This window comes from Tachypleus tridentatus, chromosome 3, assembly GCF_004210375.1.
Source record: "Tachypleus tridentatus isolate NWPU-2018 chromosome 3, ASM421037v1, whole genome shotgun sequence".
In the NCBI taxonomy this organism is placed as follows: Eukaryota; Metazoa; Arthropoda; class Merostomata; order Xiphosura; family Limulidae; genus Tachypleus; species Tachypleus tridentatus.
Window position 1 is genome coordinate 54,228,149 of NC_134827.1, and position 18,661 is coordinate 54,246,809.

At 30.1% G+C, this 18,661-nt stretch overlaps 1 long non-coding RNA gene across 1 annotated transcript; it reads left to right on the forward strand.

Moving 5' to 3' along the window:
- The first annotated feature begins 1,952 nt into the window (after window positions 1–1,952).
- LOC143246066 (uncharacterized) lies at window positions 1,953–10,952 on the forward strand. The gene is made up of 4 exons (XR_013025766.1): window positions 1,953–2,108; window positions 2,501–2,641; window positions 8,010–8,147; window positions 10,835–10,952. It is a non-coding gene; the product is annotated as an uncharacterized LOC143246066 (long non-coding RNA).
- The last annotated feature ends 7,709 nt before the right edge of the window (window positions 10,953–18,661 follow it).

Genomic DNA, 18,661 nt, shown 5'->3' on the forward strand with positions numbered 1-18,661 from the left:
CTAGAAGTTCTAAAATAGAGAAACGTTGGAAGTTCTAGGATTAATTGCTTATGGTGGTGAAACCTTTGTTTTTTGGTCATTTAGTTTGATGAAACAATGATTCACACACACACATACATATTTATCCTTACATACAAATATATTTCTTTCCCTTTAGTATGAAATCTGTTGGTTTAGATAAAAGAATTTGCTGCTACCAAAATGAAGGAACACCTTGTTTATTACCAGCTTTGCCTTACACCAGGCATTGTGTTAGTCGATCCTTTTAGTGTGATAAATATTGAAATAATATATTTCAGTAGAAGTTTGGAAAAAGTGTACTATTGTATTCAGTGGTTTAATTTTGAGATTTGTGTGCTGTTAAAAAATAAAACTGGTTATGTCTATTACCTCTTGCAAACAGTTGTTTTGAAGTGTGGAGTTTGGTGAATTACTTGTATATGTTTATATTTTTTCAATCATATGACTATCTGAATTAAAACGTAAAATATTGTTTGTCGATGTAACTTCATAGAAGTTTGAGGAAATATTTTCAACATTAACATAAATATTACAGATAATTTAATTCTGTTGAATGAAGACATCATCAATGATCATACAAAAATTCATTTTTTTATTAGCTTTATGCAAACCATGTAAGTGCTTTTAAATGTGTTCAACTTTATGTCTAATAAGGTAAAAACAGTTAGATGAGCAAAACATTTTCTATAAATTATTTTTAAGAAGAAAAATCTTTAAGAAGAAAAATCTTTAAGAATGTTTGACTATTTTATTTTGGTAATACTTCTGTATTGAACATTTTTTTAAACTTGATTAAAACTTGTTGCTCTTAAAGTCCCTTAAGATATGTGCAGATATAATGTATAATGTAGATCAGCTACTTTTGAACATTGTACAGGAAGTTTGCAGATAATACACAGTGCTGCACACCTGTTTTGATGTGCTGCATGAGTTACCACTTTGTCCAGAACATGCCAAAAAAGGTAAGATGCCATGTATAAATACATGGAATTCAATATGATAAATGTTAAGTCAGATTGCACAGTAATTTTAAATGTGATGCCAGCACATTATTAAATGCTAAAGTAAAAGTTGTAGAAAAATAAAACAAGCATCTATAACTTGTTTTATATAAAAGAATTATTATTTGAAGTGTGAAATATGTATATACAGAGAAATTTTGTTACAGTAATGTCAGCAAAAGAGCATGGCACCTTTGTTTCAGGAAAAGCCTGTGAAATGTGACATAGTATGTTTTTTCTTCAAACATTTATAGCAGGATATGCAGAAATTATTTTTACTACTTTTTGTTAATAGGTTTCTTGCTGAAAATACATAAATGTAGTGTTTAAAAAATCAAAATGTAGGAAAATTCAGTTGCTTGAAGTTTAATTACAAGGTTGAGGCACCAAATAATTGTAAAGCAAACCTATTTGAAGCTAAAGTTACTCAGATGCCAAATGCATTTGACATCTTTTTTTGACTCATTGATAAATTTGAAGACTTTAATTCTAAAATTCAAGATAATGCATTATTCAGCTGTGTGCTTAAACAAGTAATTATCTTAAATCTCAGTTTTGTTTATAGGTTTATTGCTAATATATAAATTTATTATATGTTAATAATACTGATGTAAGAAGTTAAAACACATATATTTTTTCATAGCTTTGAAGAGAATTTTATAGGACTTTTTTTTGTTATTATGTAGGCTACTATGTAGTGCTTAACACAGTACCTGAAGTGTCTCATGAACCAAACAATAAACCAATAGAACTTTACCTACAAATAAAGTTTAATTACAAAAAAAGTAACTACATTTGGTTATTTGATAAGAACAAGTATGTTTTGTGTAAATGTTGTGGTAAGCCTTGATTAATGCTTTCACTGTCAAAATATGTTTTGTATTTTTAATACCTTTACAGTATTTCATTTTTTTTTTATCAGGATAATTATAACAAAGTAGCATTTGAACCCAAACCAAAAAAAACCAAGAAAAAAACCAAAGCCCTCTGCTCTGACAAGGCCCACTAAAAGGAATAAGAAGAAAAAGAAGCATCAAAACATCCGTCCCTTATCACCCACACTAAGTTCTCACCTTAATGAAAATGGTATGTACTGTAATGCCATATTATAGGACCATATTACCATTATATAGAAAGAATTTTTTTTATGGAGTACTTCATGATATTTCAAATATAATTATTGAGATATTGTGTAGTGAATTAACAGTATATTGTGGCCTTAGAGTTTATAGGCAGTCTTGGATTGGTATTTTCACCAGACTGTTGTTAAGTCTTTAACTTTAAACCATTGATATTTATATGAAAATCTTTATCCATTCAATTTTTTATCACCTCCCAACAAATATTTGTCTGTGATTTTGACTTTGTTGTTAAGTATTAGTTATAATTACTTTAGTTGTATTCTTATGAATAAATTGATTTGACTTATTAGTTACATTAATTTATCAGAGGTTTAATATATTATTCTTAATGTTTAGAATCAAACAGCAGCACTGTTATAAAGAGTGAACCAGTATCTATGGAAGTAGAATCACAAGGTGATGTTGGAGAGGTTAAAGATCTAGGTGGACAGCTGAATTCAGAATTGGGTAGTGACCTTGAGGAGCAATTCTCACCAGGTTGGTGTATTTCTGTATGAGGTGTTTTGTATTTGTAGACAGGTACAAGTAGGTTGCAACAAGATCAAAACTATGCCATTGTTTCATATTAGCTTAAACTGTGTACTATGTATTTTTGGTCAACTAATAATTCAGTTTGCAGTTAGTGTGTGTATGAGGTTTTACCACCATATTCATCCTCATGTAATTGCTAAATAGAATTTTAATCCTTTTTGTTGACTGAAATGTATTTAAAAATTATGTTTTCAAATTTGTCTGTATTGGCTATATAATAAAGTTTTTGTATTTTTTTTAAAGCATATTGATTTTATTACAGTAGTATTATTCACAGATAAGTTTAAAATTTCACTGTTTTTCAGTTCATAATTTATGAAGTAATACCAAAAAAAAATGTATTTAAAATATTTCTTCCCTAACTAATATTACTAAGCTTGCCCCTTAACAGGTAGTAAATATATTTTTATTCAAGTAATTTTTGAAAACTATATACAGGTTTTTGTTACTTAAGTAGAACTTTTTTTTGTGTACTTGTTGTCCAGTAGCCATTTAATCCTATTGCAAAGAATCACAGGCCATATCATCACATTTGTTGACTGGTTCACATTTGCAGCAGTGATTCAGATTAGATGTTTGTGATGTCAAAATACTAAGTCTGTAGTTTCATATGAATTAAGGAGTCAAATTACTGATATTAATATGCTAGAATATAAAATAAAAACTTCATATCGTTTCATTTTGCTGAGATATGGCTTGTGTACCAAATCAAAACAGTGACCCCCTTTACAGTCTTTGTAAAATTTGGCTCATAAAATGGGAATTATGCTGGACTGGCAACCGCATCAGTAACAAGTGTCATATGACTGTTATTGGAAGGATTAGTTCAAGACTCATTTGGAGAAGTCAAAAATTCTAAAATTGTTAACAATATGGATAACATGGGCACCTCACAATTGTCCTGACTTCATTTTCAGTAAAAACATTTCTAGTCTTAAATTTTTCATCAGTTATCACTTGAAATTCATAAGTGAAAAATAGGAAGAGAGAGATGCAAATTTATACAACATCAATATAAGTAGAATGATTTTATGTTGAAACCAAACTGCTGTGCATAAAATAGTCAAATATTTGCCATTAAAACAGCCTGTCACTTCATACCTGATTAAGTCACACCTTTTTTTTAGTGATCAATCTAGGCAAAAATGTTTTAAGCAATACTTTTGGGACAGTCTTCTGCTTTTAAGAGACAATCAAGGCTTTTAGTAAATTACTGTGATATATGTAATTAATATTCTTTTTTCTCATTTTGTTTTCTAAATTGAATAAAATTTTTAATAAAACATTTCATGCTTTAACTTGTAATTATACACTGTGATTGATATACATGATGAATAATTTATTAGTGGTCTGTACATTAATATTATCATTGAAAATTTCTTTTTCACTTTGTTTTATCATCCTCTCTTTTTTCTTCAGTGAGCTAGTGGTGTTGACATGGTAACTCAGGTGCTACTGTTATTGCTAGAATGTTATACAGTTGTTATTGAAGGTTTTTTTTTTATAAAGTATAATAAAACATTAATATTGTTGAAATCTGTGCTCTGTTAACATCACTAAGTTAGGTCCTTCAAAAATGACAGTTTAGTTCTGAATAGTTCTATAATTCATTTTCCATAGCTTGTGCAAATTATGTTGAACAGTATAAGTTGACTTTATGAAAATGTAGTTTCTTAGTTTTGTGCCAACTTGCTTCATTCATTTAAGTTCCACTAAATAAATCTTGCCATACTTCCCAGAATTTTGACTTCAGTAACTTATTTGTTGATTTTAATTGCACATTTATATTCAAAATAATCATTGTTGAAAAATACCTTTTGATTATGTAGATTTTTAAAGGTGTGTTCATTCAATCAGTCAGGTTTTACATTTTGTTGAATTGTACTTCTAACTTGTTTCTACTACTACAGTAGTAACAAAATTAAATTAAAAAAAGATAATTACAAACAAATTTAATATGGTTAAGAGGTAGTGAAAATTCTAGTTACATGTCTTATAATCATATGGAGAAAGAAAAATAAAACTTGGTGTACTGCATCATAAACATAAATTGCTCTCTATAAAATCATCATTGCTCAGATAAACCACATTTATTATAATCTTTAACTTTGGTTACAGAACTATCGAGTAGATAATCAGACCCTTCTTGCCACATCTACTTGCCACCTTCTCTCTTTTATAATTCATTAATATTTCTCTCTTATGTTTATATTACCTATAACCAATAGAAAACAACGTTTTTGTCTATCAAATGACATATTACTTAACATTTCTGAATAGTTAAGTGCTAATATCACAAACGTTTTTTCTATCAAATGACATATTACATAACATTTCTGAATAGTTAAGTGTTAATATCACTGAGAGTACCAACATCCTTTCCATGGGTAAGTTAATGACTAGCTTTGATAAATTTGTAATGACTTGTTGTAGAGTTAGAAAACAAAAATATCTTGAGAGGTAAAGGAAATTTACATTGTGCATATTATTGGTCTGTTCCGTTTGGCTCATTATTTAATTATTTAAACATTATTGAGTGCAATACTATGAGAGTAGTATAAAAAAAATTAGTTAACAACTGACTTTGAAAATTGAGAGCAAGAAAAAAAGATTGTATAAGTATTTTATTTCTTGTTTTTCATGTTTATTCTTTATAATTATAAAAATAACTAAAATGTGAAAATAGATATTATGTTAGTTAAGATTAGATTAGGTAAAATAAATAATAGTAATACAGTAAAAGTACTTCATGAGGTGTGAATGTGAAAGCTGCACATTCCTTGAGTGATTTACAATTTATAATAGTGTAGTTAGTAGTGAAACACAGTTCAAATGAAAATAAAATTTAGTCATAAATAGATGTATACTGTTGCAAGCTTAAAACTGCTAAGGATAAATGAATGCAGATTGATGTTACTATGTGAAATCATTCTAAAAAGAGAAAAAAGGTGGTAATTTAGATTTTTTTTGCAGTTATGAGGATGGTCAAATTGACTGATCTTGTTTGTAGAAGATAGAGAAAATAACAGATAAACTTTAAACTTTTACTGGAAAAAATTGAAAATTAATTCATGAGGTTTAGGTATTACACAAAGGAAATTTGAGATTTTTGAAATGAGGAAAGGTATTTTTTAACATGGAAATTACTTTTCACACAGACTATTCAAAATAAATACTTAATATATTCATTGACAAATCTTTATTTTATTATAAATAATTCACTAAAAATATAATATTTTTTGTATGTTAGACTTATTAACTGAAAAACTGCAAAAGCTATTGAAAGCTAGAAGTATAAAATTTAAAAACTTACAAAGAGGTCATGTGGTTGGTCATATAGACAGACTGTTCTGAGAGAATTGAGAAATATTGATGTATCAAAGTAGTTCCTGTTGGAGTCTTATGGTTTGTTAAGCAGTGTTTTACTCGTGCCTTTTTTCTTTTCATATATTTGCCTATTCATCATTCAGAGTAATTTTCATTTTAATATTAAAAATACTTTTATGAATGAGAATTTTCAAATTTTGCATGCAAATATTTATAACATCAAATAGTAATCAAAAGTTTCTTAATAAAACCTTATATTTAATGTTATTTTCACTAACAAATCTCTGTGTGAGTTTATTTAATTCTACTAATCTCATAACCACAGTAAAAAAAAGAGGAAATAAATATAAATTATACCTTTTTCTTCTAGAATGAATACAAATTATAACTCAAAAGCACAAATGTTTAGGCTAAATAACTTGACATTTATATATATATTTATTTTTTATTGTATAGATCTTTCAGTTATGCCTGGCTAACAAGAACATTGTATGTGTGCTCACGTTACCATATCAATCATATAAAACTGACCTTTAGTCGTTACAAAGTGCCTTGTCTTGGCTGTGGTTTAGTGGATTAATATTTTATAAAATACAGTCACATTTCAGTTGTTATACATAATAATAATAGTAATAAAATATATACATATGTTATTAGTATTACTATTTATAAATAAGTTCTTACTTATTTTTCTTAAAACTTAGAACAGTAAATAAAGAAGTAAAGCAAACAACTTTTCTAGTTATGACTTTTGTAATTGTTTGCTTCTTGTGGTTGCTAAACCTTATCAAATATTGCACATGGAGAATGTGAACTAATTTTGTAGGTTTTATATATATAGTTGAAATAACCAAAAATCATAAATTACTGTGATGTACCATAGAATTTCACTGTCAAGCTTAGTGACTAAATTGTACTTGTCTAAAATATGAAATTTCAAGCATACTAAAGATTCAACTTACAATCATGAAGTTTTATATCAAAGGAACAATGGCTGAGAAAGCCATTACGGGAACATTCTGAGTTTTTTTATTGGTTGTTGATATGTCACAGAGAGAAGTAGGTGTACATAAGGGACCATTTTGAAAAATGGAAAGAGATGAGTGGGGCTACTGTGTTTGATTCAATATTTGAATGGTATCGTAGCAAATAGTATGATAGTATCAATAATTTGAATTCTTAATTTGTAGGAACCTATAAACTTTGTATTTTGACATCACAAATTTCTAATTTGAACCAGTGCTGCATTGAACATAAAATGTGACACATTGACAAAAGTTCATAAAATATTAGTTGAATAAAATTTTGAATGCAAGTCTACAAATGTGATGACATGGGCTTTCACTTGTTACCTGTTAATATTTGTAGAAAATTAAAGTTATTGTTAAAATTTTTAATTTGGTTCAAAACATGGTCAGTTTTTTAAGTAGTATGTTACAGTGTTTTTACAAAGACTTGTCTGATTCCTGAAACTAAGACAAAAGTGAAAGCTGTTACATTCATTTTATTTAAGGTACTTGTATTTAAGGTTCAAAGCTACTGATATCTCAACATCAATTTATTGGCCCTTTGAAAAAATGGTAAAGGTTCTACTTATACATCAGAAATCAAGATGACCCCAGGGTGTTCAGATTCAGTTAGATATTATTTTGTTTCAAAATTAGTTAAGTGTAATTTTGCTCATTAGCCTTGCATTAAAGGGTAAATTTTTTAAAAAAATATTTCCAGACTTTAACACTATTTTTTTGTGTTTATTTTCATGAAGCATTTATGTTAGCATTTAGGGGTGGATCTAAGTTTGAACTTTGTTTTTGATGTTTTGATATAATATTCTTTTGAACATTTTTTAATAAAATTTGCACTTAATTTAAACACTAAAAAACTAAGTAAAATCTGCAAATTTGTGACTACAATAATGTTTTTCTCTGAAAAATTATATCTGAGATGAAGTAAATATTACAAGTTAAATAGTTTATGCTTTTTTCAGGAACAATTGAAAAAACCCTTGAATTTCCTCTTGATGCTGCTGAACTAGCACATCAAGCTAGTAAACTTTTAGAAGAACATGATTTTACAGAAGTTTTGAATAAAATACCTGATGAAGCTTTCACTGAGCTTTTTGCTGGTAGGTCATTTTTAGTTGTTAGATATATTTTTAGTGCCTATAAAAAAGTATCGCATTGTATTTCTTTACTGAGTTTTGCTGATTTAAAAACAGGTTAACTGCAGATAGATTTATTTCTCACATTTCTCTTAATTTTGCTATAGCAGCACAAAATCAATAGCATTTAAAATATATTTTTTCTCTCTAAAGGGTTATTACTTAGTAAGCCTTTCATTTGATACCAAAATTCATCAGTTGATCTGGATGATCAAAGATAAATATTCTATGAAATACTACTTATAGATGTGGTGTAGTACTTTAAAGGTTACAGTTTGATGGCTTGTTGCTTTTTCTATATCCTGTTGGTTTTTGTCATTTAAATGTAATTTTTGCTGATGCTTTTGTTAAGCTTGGTTTGATTTGTGCATTTTCGGCATTCTTAACATTACTCATGTACAAAAGTAAAGATGTATGTAACAGTATGATTAAGTTTGTTTTTATTAATAGGAGTTATATGAAAGGTAATTAATTTCTTTGTTTTTTAAAAAAAGTGAGTTGCTAAATCTATTCTAAGGTTTCCACGCTTGACTATACAGTTTTTATATAACCTGTTATAGAATGAATGCATGAAAATACTTGAAAATGGCTTTTTTTTAAACCTCCACTGGTCTGTGAAACCTAGATCTGCATGGCTAGAATATTAGGTTTCTTGACTTGCTGCTGAAAGTCGATTCAAATCCCCAGTCCTACCAAACATGCTAATTTTTTTGGCTGTAGGGGTATTATAATGTGTTGTCAGTCCTATTATTTGTTGGTAAAAGAGTAACAATAGTTAGCAGTGGGTGGTGATGACTAGCTACATTTTCTCTGATCTTTTACTGCTAAATTAGGGATGGCTAGTGCAGATAGCCTTTGTGTAGCTTTGTGCAAGATTCAAAAAACAAGCAAACATAAAATTCAGATTTTTTAAAAGTAAATACCAATCTGAAAAATTGATAAATACTCAGTACTCTGTAAAGTAGTTTACAATAAAGCTTAAATCTATATAAATGAAACAATATTAAATTTGAATGGAAACTAGTCTCCTCATTTTACATCCTCTTCAGACACAAGATGTTGTGTAATTGTAATAATAATGTGTAAAGTTTTTCACCCAGTTAATCTATATTTTAAAACACATTACTGAATTCTTGCATCAAAATGTAATCATAAAATACAGATTTCTGCTGAGACTGTGATTTAACGTATGTACTTGTTTACTGTGAAATATTAAGGAAAGGCTACACGTTAAAGATCAAATCTACTTTCTGGGGCATAATGTGACATAAATTCGACACTTTTTATTACTTTTCTTCTTAGCATTTGTCCTAGTTACATGAGGTCTGCTTCATTGGTCCTTGTTATTTTATTTCATTTTTACCATTTCTCACTAAATCTCCCCCCTCCCTATTTTTTTGCTCTTCTTTATGCCTTTATTTTTTATATCAAATTTGGTAATCGGCAACTCCACTACCTCCGTCATCGTTAATGTCATTGCTTCATCACTGCAAACTCTGCCATTTTGTAACATCAGTCTGGTTTAGATGTTTCTTATTGAGTGTGCATTGGTTTGAATGTGCTTGCAAACATATTTTTATTGTGCAACTTTCAAATGTTTAAATATATTTTGTTTTTAAACCCATAATATGGATAAGTGGGTAATTCAAAAATGAAAGAATCCAGATGATGGTGAACAGTCAAGAAATAAAAAAATTTAATTGATTCTGGTATTACTGATGTAAAGAGAATGGCATGTGACTGGAAAAATGTGAAACGAGAATTTAATAAAAATTTGCAATTGAAATTTGCAGTTATTGAAGCAAATAGTAAGCCAGTGTGTCTTTTCAGGAATAAGAAAGTATACAACCTTAAGCAATGCTATCAATTTTCACAACTAATTTGATGTAAAATTTCCAGTTGATAAAAATCATTATGAAATTAGCTGTCTGAAAGCACAACTTCGTGAACAAAAGGGAAGTGTAAAAAGATTTTTATCATCAATAGAACTAGTTACATTAGCTAGCTATAAAGTAGCTTGGATTCTAGCTCAAAAAAGAAATAATTTTCTGATGCTGAACTAGTAAAAGAAATATTGATTGTGGTCATTGAAATTGTTGGAGAATTTTGATTCAAAAATAAAAGGTGACATTCTTCAAAAGGGTAAATGATTTGCAATTAAGTCAAAGAACAATTGTCTGCAGAATGCTAAAGTTAGTGAAAGGCATAGAAAATCCTTTGCTTGAACAACTAAAAGACTGTTTGTATTTTTCTTTAGCACTAGATGAGTCAACAGATGTTAGTGACACTGCACAGTTGATATTTTGGGTTTGATATGCAACTTTAGATTTTCAAGTGAGGGAAGAAATGTTTGGCCTTTGTGGATTACGAGATTGATCATGTGGAAAAACATCTTTGAAAATTTAATGAAAAAAAATTCAATCTGTATTTTAAAAAACTGGTTTCTGTTACAACAGATGGTGCTTCCTCCATGACTGGGGTGAAGTTAGGATTTATTTCTCTTTTGAAGCAGCATTTAATTGAAAATAATGTGAAGTCCACGCTGCCATCTTTCCATTTTGCATCAGGAAAAAATTTATGTGCTCAGTTGTCTAAAAGTGATGAATTAAAAAATTTGATGGACATTGTTGTAAAATTGTGAATTATTTTAGAAATGGAAACTCTATCATCCATCGACAGTTTGTTGAGTCTTTGAAGAAAAGCAGTGACTGTACTTTTGATGATCTTACTGATTTTGCAAATGTAAGATGGTTAAGTAGAGGAAAGTCTTGGAATGATTTACTTCCCTATTTCATCAAATAAAAGAATATCTTGTTGAAAAAGGTAAGATTGAAAATTTCCCTGAAATTGAAACTTTGTCATGGCAGTGTGATTTGCACTTTCTCTTCAACATGATAGCTCACTTGAATCTGGCTTCAGGAAGAGAGATAAAATAATAAACGAGCTATCCCAGTCTATTCTTGAATTTCATTTAAAGCTAAACTTCTTTGCAGAACAATTCTGAAAGAATGATTTGACATTTTTCAAAGTTGAATAGTTTTCTAGAAAATAATGACTGATTTCTCTGATGCTAAAGATGATCTTTATGTAAACTGTATTAAAGATTTATCTCAAAACTTGAATCACATTTCTCTGAATTTAAAATTAGAAATTTATATTTGAATTTTTGCATGATCCATTTCAATTTGACTTAGGAAATTTCAGTAAGGAAATTACATCTTTTTTGTCTTTGGATAAGTGTGGATTTGAAGATGAGATGCTTACCCTGCAAAGTGTAGAACACATAAAGGTAGACAAAACTGTTTTATGAGAGAGATGTGGCTCACTATTTATTATTTTCCATGTTTGGATCCACATGGGTGTGTGAATCAACAATTTCTACACTAAAGTTTCTTGAGTTTGGATACAGTCTCAGCTTACTGATATAAATTTAGAGGCAGGCGAAGATGCTCATTGAGCATAGATATTAAGCTAAATTTCACAAAACTTGTTGATGAAAACTCCCATCAATTTTCACATTGAAGGTTAGTTGAAATGCAGTTATTTTGATTAAACTAACATCTTTCAGGGTTTTTTTTTTTTTTTAAATAATGTGGCTAATGTTTTCATAAGACACAGTTGTGGCCACTGTGAAAATAAGTTGCCCACCCTGTTATAGTAGAAGAAGAAAAGGAAAGGACTCAGTGCTGCTTCTTGATGGTTTGATAGTTTCACTGGAAATGTGAGTCCTTTATCTCACCTTTATAATTGTTTCTGTTTCTTCATACATATTGTGGATTAGCCCCACAACTCAGTCATGCACTGTGATCAACTCTCTGACCACCATTTACAAGTCTGCTTTCCTTTTCTTTCTTTAGTAACCCCCCTAAGAAAGTATGGCATTCATTAGTAACCTATCAGGCATAAATTGAAAATGTTTTGTGTCTATGTCTATCTGTGCTCTTTGTCTTTTATCTATAACCATTCAAAGCTTTTATGCCTTAATAATTGCTGCAGTCTTTCATATCACACTTCAGTTCAAACATAAGCACAAGGATACTTTCCATACTTGTGGATCTTCCATTCTGTCATTATAACAGAAAAGCATGCATAACATATGGCTTCCTAAAATTTTTTTAAGGTTTTAAATGATTCAATAGGTGTATCGTCTGGATATATTGCTTCAACAACTTTTCATTTTCATTCAGTTCTCTGTCTACTTCCTCCACTATTTTTGACATTTTATTTAGCCCTAGTTTATCCCTCTCATTCTGTTTATTTATTAGGGGTTTGAAGTATGCTTCATATTCTTTTTTTTTTTTTAAATATCAATACATTTATAATAACCTTCCTATTTGTCTTCATTAATAAATATCAGCTCATCCATATCTCTTGCTATCCGTCTTATGACTTTGGCTCATCTGCATGTAATTTTCTCCTCTTCCTTCCAGAACCTTCTCCTCTTTGTTTTGCTATCACTTCTCCTGTGTACATTTATTTGAACTTTCTCACTCCACCGTATCTCTGTTTGGACATAGCTTCTTCCTTCCTGCAACTTTGGTCATCTCATATAATACTCATTTTGACAACTCACTCATTCACATTTTAATTATGTTCAATCTGCCTGCGCTTCATTGCCATTCAGTCTAAAACCTGTTTGAAAACACCTTTATCTATATGACATGAAAGATATGAGGATTGTTTAATTTATATGTTCTTATGTTACTCTGTTAGTCTAAAGCCTAAATTACATATTGTAACATTACCAAGGTAAAAAAAAATCCAGGATATTCAATAAATAATTGTAAGTGAAAAGTTGTCTGTTATTACGTTATGTAATATCCAGATCATCTGATCTTTGTCAAAACTATCCATTTCTTTTATAAGCTGTAAAACAGTAAATGTATTAGTTCAGTTGACCTCAATAACTGCAAGATTAATGATAACAGTGAAAAATTAATTTTATTACTCCCTTTATTTGATACTGAACAAAACATGAAAAGAAATGATTATATGATAATAAATGTACATGTATTAATTTAATGATTTATTTTGCATTATGTGATTTGTATTATCTGATATCCCACCAGTTAACTGTCCTCTGTTTTGGTATCAGTTCACATATGATGATAATATTGAACTTGGTACCAAAAAATGTGGCTTCATTAAATCTGTAGTCTTAGGTCTTTGGAATCTAGCTGTTAGTCTTTAAAGTTTTGGAAGAAGCACTTTAATTTTTCATGACAAAGGTGTGAACACCGAAACTTATTTCAGTTTGTTTGTTGAAATTGACAAATTGCAAATATTTTTCCTGTTTTGAAAGGTGAGCTTCATTTAAGCAGCTTGCTTGTCTTGTTTTCCTTTAACCTTAAAGATCAATCAATTTTTTTTTTTTAATCTAACAGTGGGTACTATAGAATGGGTATATTGTGCCAATGCAAAAGGGTGTTACATATGTTAGGCTAGGCAAATATATGTTGAGCTTCTTTAAAATGGTGATATATAACTTCCTTTGAGAGATATCCTTAGTGGCAAGATTTTGTTAAGGATTCATAAAGGATGTTCTCTTTGGTCATTTTATGTGGTATAAAGACACTAATAACAGTAAACTATATAGTTGTGATATTCATGCTTGACATAATATTACAGTTAGACTAATAAGAATTTAAATTACTACATTATTTACTTGATAAATATGGATTTCCAGAAAAGGGTATATAATAATAATATTTCAACTACATTTTGCTTGTTGTAATTTTGGTACTGAAGATACCTGTTGTTTGGCACCAGAACTTATCAGGTCAACTGGATTACAACATGCAAAGTCTTAGTTGAAATGCTGTATATGAAAAACACTTATTAGCCAGTAAGTCTTCCATGTAGAATGCATTAGCTAGTGGATCCTGTTATTTAGTAGTAATACAAGTATGATATCACACATGTATGTTACTTCATGAGCAAATTGATAAATGTCTATCATCTTTCTCATTATCTAGCTAGGTTATTTATAATTATAAGTATTTATGTAAAGGTATAATTTTTTTCAATCGTAATGTATAAGTTATAAGGTGCAACAACTGTGTTTTGTGCACAATTCTTTTTGGAATCTACCTAGCTAGAGTATCATTTGTAATGAACCATAACATTGCAACATTAAAAATATATTAAACTTTTCATTGTTACATGTTCTAATTTTTTATTGAGATAATATTTTATAATAATATGTAGTTGTTTCGAACATTCATTGGAAAATAAATTATTTAACCATTGTAATATCTATGATGTGTTAATGTATCCTTTTTAATTAAAATATAAATGTCTAATTTGAAAGTTGTTTTTCTAACTGATATTTAGAATAAGATGGATATATTAATGAACAGCAAATTAAAAAATTCACGATAGAGTAAAATAATTTTGTTTTCTAATATATTTATTAATATATTAATATATTAAATAATAAATAAATAAATAATAATAAACTGTAATACACAGTTTAAAACACCACTTTGTGTGTGTTATAAGTAGAGCTGTCTATCGTACTGAAAACAAATGTTTTCTTGTTCAAAGTGTGAAGGCTAGGTATTTAAAACTTTGTTTTGAAAACCAGAAATCTATTTCAAGATAATTGAAATTGCTTTTGATAACAGTAATAGGATTTTTTTTCAAACAAATCTAATATAATGTACTTAAAATGGGATTGACAGTTTTATTGTTCATTATACTGGTAAGATATTCTCTAGTATACATGGAAAACTATTTAGCACTACATATTTCATGTTAAATATCACATACTAAACTTTACAGTAACACTTTTAACAGAATTTCATGTATGTTGCTCATAAACTAGTGACCAAGGAGTTGCTGACTGGTTGGGCAAAAGGTTTATTTTGAGTTGTGATTGATTAACTTAAACTTTAGTTGTTTTCCCTTTTTAATTTTTATTTTTTTGTGTGTGTATGTATCAGGGCATTACATTGAATGTTTGAAGCCTATTTTAACACTAAAATGTTCTATTTATCTGCATTTACTTTAAACTCCTTGTTAGAATACTAACTTCTTTTCAATTCATAACTAAACCACAGTAAACAATCATAAAATAATTAAATATGAAAACTTGTCCAACATTATCTACACTGTGCTTTTTTTATATAAATTTTAAGCAGAGAAATTGTTGTTCTCTGTTATTAAACATTGTTTTAAGCAGGTTTGGTTAATATGTTTTATTTTACTTTGTATGTAACCATCGTAATGGAAGAATATAAATAATAAACAATTTTGTAATTAGTCTGAAAAGTTTAAAAATAATTAACAATTGGTCCTGAAAAAGTCTCAAAGCCATAGGATTGGTTAGTGTTTAAAAACTTGTGGAAACTGTGTTTGGGCTCTTTGAAGTATGTATAAAGGTAAACATCAAAGAGTTTTAATTTTATTTCTCTTTTGTACATATATATCATAAGATTTAGAATAATAATTTTGTGCTTTAAAACCTTGCAGAATTTCATGTTTTTAGAATAATTTTAAATTAATTTAAAATTTATTCTAACATTTATTCAAAGTGTGTTTATATAGTCACATTTACAATAATAATTCTAGTCAAACCTTAATAACTTAGAAAGCAGCTAATTCAGTTTTATTTTAAACTTGGAATTGGTACATGTTTTCTTACCATAATAACAAAAACATTTTTTTACTTGCAACTTTATGTGCAGAGTACCTAAATCTGCAGTAAAAATGCACAAACTTTGCTTGTGTTAAACTGGACATATTTTAGTTTCTTTTTCCATTAATTATTTCTTTATTGTGCTGTTTGTATCTGTGCATTGTGGTATGAACCTTCAGCATATTCCTGCACAAGTATGTTTATTTGCTTTAGCTACACACATAATGCATCCCAGGGAAAACACAAGTTTTTTTATCGGTTATGTATATATGTATATTATGTAGATCATATGGAAAACTCATTGTAAAACTGTTGCATATCTTCAACAAAATTACATTTTCAGATAAGTATTGGGATAAATCATGGGTCTTTTCTTTGCTTTACTTCTGATTACATATATCAATGTTTATAGTCCTGATAAACATGGAAAAAAAACGAAAAACATCAACTATACTTTCACTTTATCAGAGATTTTATTTCTTTTCATACCATGGAAATCAAAGTATTTTATGAGAGAATATCAATATTTATCAAAATAAGTTTTTGGTGTTGGATGCCTGTAAATTGTACACATTACATTTACATATATCAAAAAGAATGTATCATGTAATGAGAGGAGAAGTCTAAGAATCCAGAGCATGTAATTTTAAGTGTTGTTAAAGATGAAAGAATATTATATTACAAAACAAAGGATTCTACTGTGTAATCATAAACAACTTGTAATGTCTTTGAACATTATAACAAAATTAATAATAATAACAACAGCAACAAAAAGTCATGAAGTAAATACTACTGCCACAGAATTTACATAATGTATGTGTGTTCCAGTGCTGTACTAACATCTTCTCACAAAATTATCTGTTCTTATTCAGTGTTGCCCTATATATGCAAACTTTTTTCTTTATGTATGCCACAAGCTTTATGCTCCCTGATTATTGGAATTACTATATTACAGCATGTCACATGTAAATTATCATGTGCCAGTCTTAACCAATAGGAGCCGCGATATGTTCATGTGACTTCCTTTATACTCCTCTACTAAACCTTCACTTCTCTCCCCTCGGTGTGAATTCCCAGGGAAGGTTCTGTTCTTTCAGTTTACCTCCTCTTGGATCTAAACATCCACCCACATGTTTGCCATACGTGGCAACCCGTGAAGGGGAGGAGAGAATCCTGGTGGTTAATGGGTCCAATTTTAAAACACCACTTTGGCCTTGAATTCCTGTAGATGGGCAGCCTTGGGGTGGCCCTCCTTGGGTCAGTCAGCTGGTCCACTCGGGCTAGGATCAACCAAGTACCAGTGTTGGATGTTCTCAACAGGTGTTGTGGACATTATATCTGATGCTGGTGTTTGGGTATAGTGCTCACAAAACCCTGACATTGCTGCAGTGTCCCTGTTTGACATTGTAGTGCACTCCCTAGGGCTCTATGGTGGGTGGGGTCAGTGGGAACTGAAATTTCCCTTTCTTTATTATGGATACTTTAATAAAATAGTGAAGAAACAGTCTATAGGTAAACAACCACATCTTGAAGATTCTGGCAGCAATCCTCACCATCCATTACCGCCTGTTGTACCTCATTCTCTTATGTTGCACTCACTTTCAGGCATACCTTATGTCTCTCTTTTTCATTCAGAAGGGACTAGAGGGACTTGCTGGCATTCAAAGTCAGTAAAAAGTTTTGATCTTGTGACATATTGGTGGAAACATCCACATCTCAACACACTAAACTCCTGTTGCATTAAAGCCTATTGAAGATATACCTGTAGAGGTTGCATCACATGCTACTTTGAATTTATCACGAGGGAATTATTTTTAAGAGGGATTTGAAGAACATCCAGAGTTGGAGATTCTTGCTGGTTTCTCCACCCAAGGAGTTTCTTCAGTGAGGAATATCTCCCCTTGCAAAGATGAAATTATGGTGCCAACCAGTGTCCTCATTCTGACATTCGTCCACAGCGTCCACTGCCACCATCAAGGCAGGTTATCTTAATACAGAGTAAGGCCATACATTCCAAACCCTCTCTAATGTTTCCAGTGTCAATGGTTCAGTCACTTGGCGATCATGTCGTGGTTCCTTGGCGTGTGCTTGTTGCAGTGGCAAGGACCATGATGCCTATGAGTGTGAAATGGACCCTCATTGCATCAATTGCAATGGCTTTCACCATCCTACTTTCGTTCTTGCCCTAAATGGTTGGAAGAGAAAGAAGTGCAGCATTTGAAAATGATACATAACATTACATTTTCTGAGGCTCAAAATTGCTGTCCACCACCTCATCTCAGGCGTATGCTGCTGCACTTTGTTCCACAGCTACTGTGGGAGTGCAGATAGATCTCTCTGTGCCTCTAAGAATGATCACATCTTTCTTTTAGCTGATTGTCTCTATGACTATAATCGTTTCTTTACACTGATGGAATTCAAACTGGCCCTTCATCGGTCCAACAGTACATTGGTTTGACCTGATGATATACACTATGAGATGCTGTGCCATCTACTTCTTGCTTTTCTTATCCTTCTGGTTGTTTTAACTGGATGTGGCAGGAGAATGTTCTTCTTGATGCCTGGCATCAGGTTATTGTTCTGCCTTTCTCCAAACCTGGGAAGGATCCCAAGATTCCTTCAAACTACTGTCCAATTGCTTTGATGAGCTATCTCTGTAAGACCTTAGAGAGGATGGTTAATGCTCCTCTTGTGTGGATCCTCGAATCAAACAACCTCCTCTCGCCCACCAGGTGTGGGTTCCGATGACAGTGCTCCACCATGGATCATCTGATTTGACTTTAAATATCAATCAGAGAAGTGTTTATCAAATGACAACATCTTGTATCAATGTTCTTTG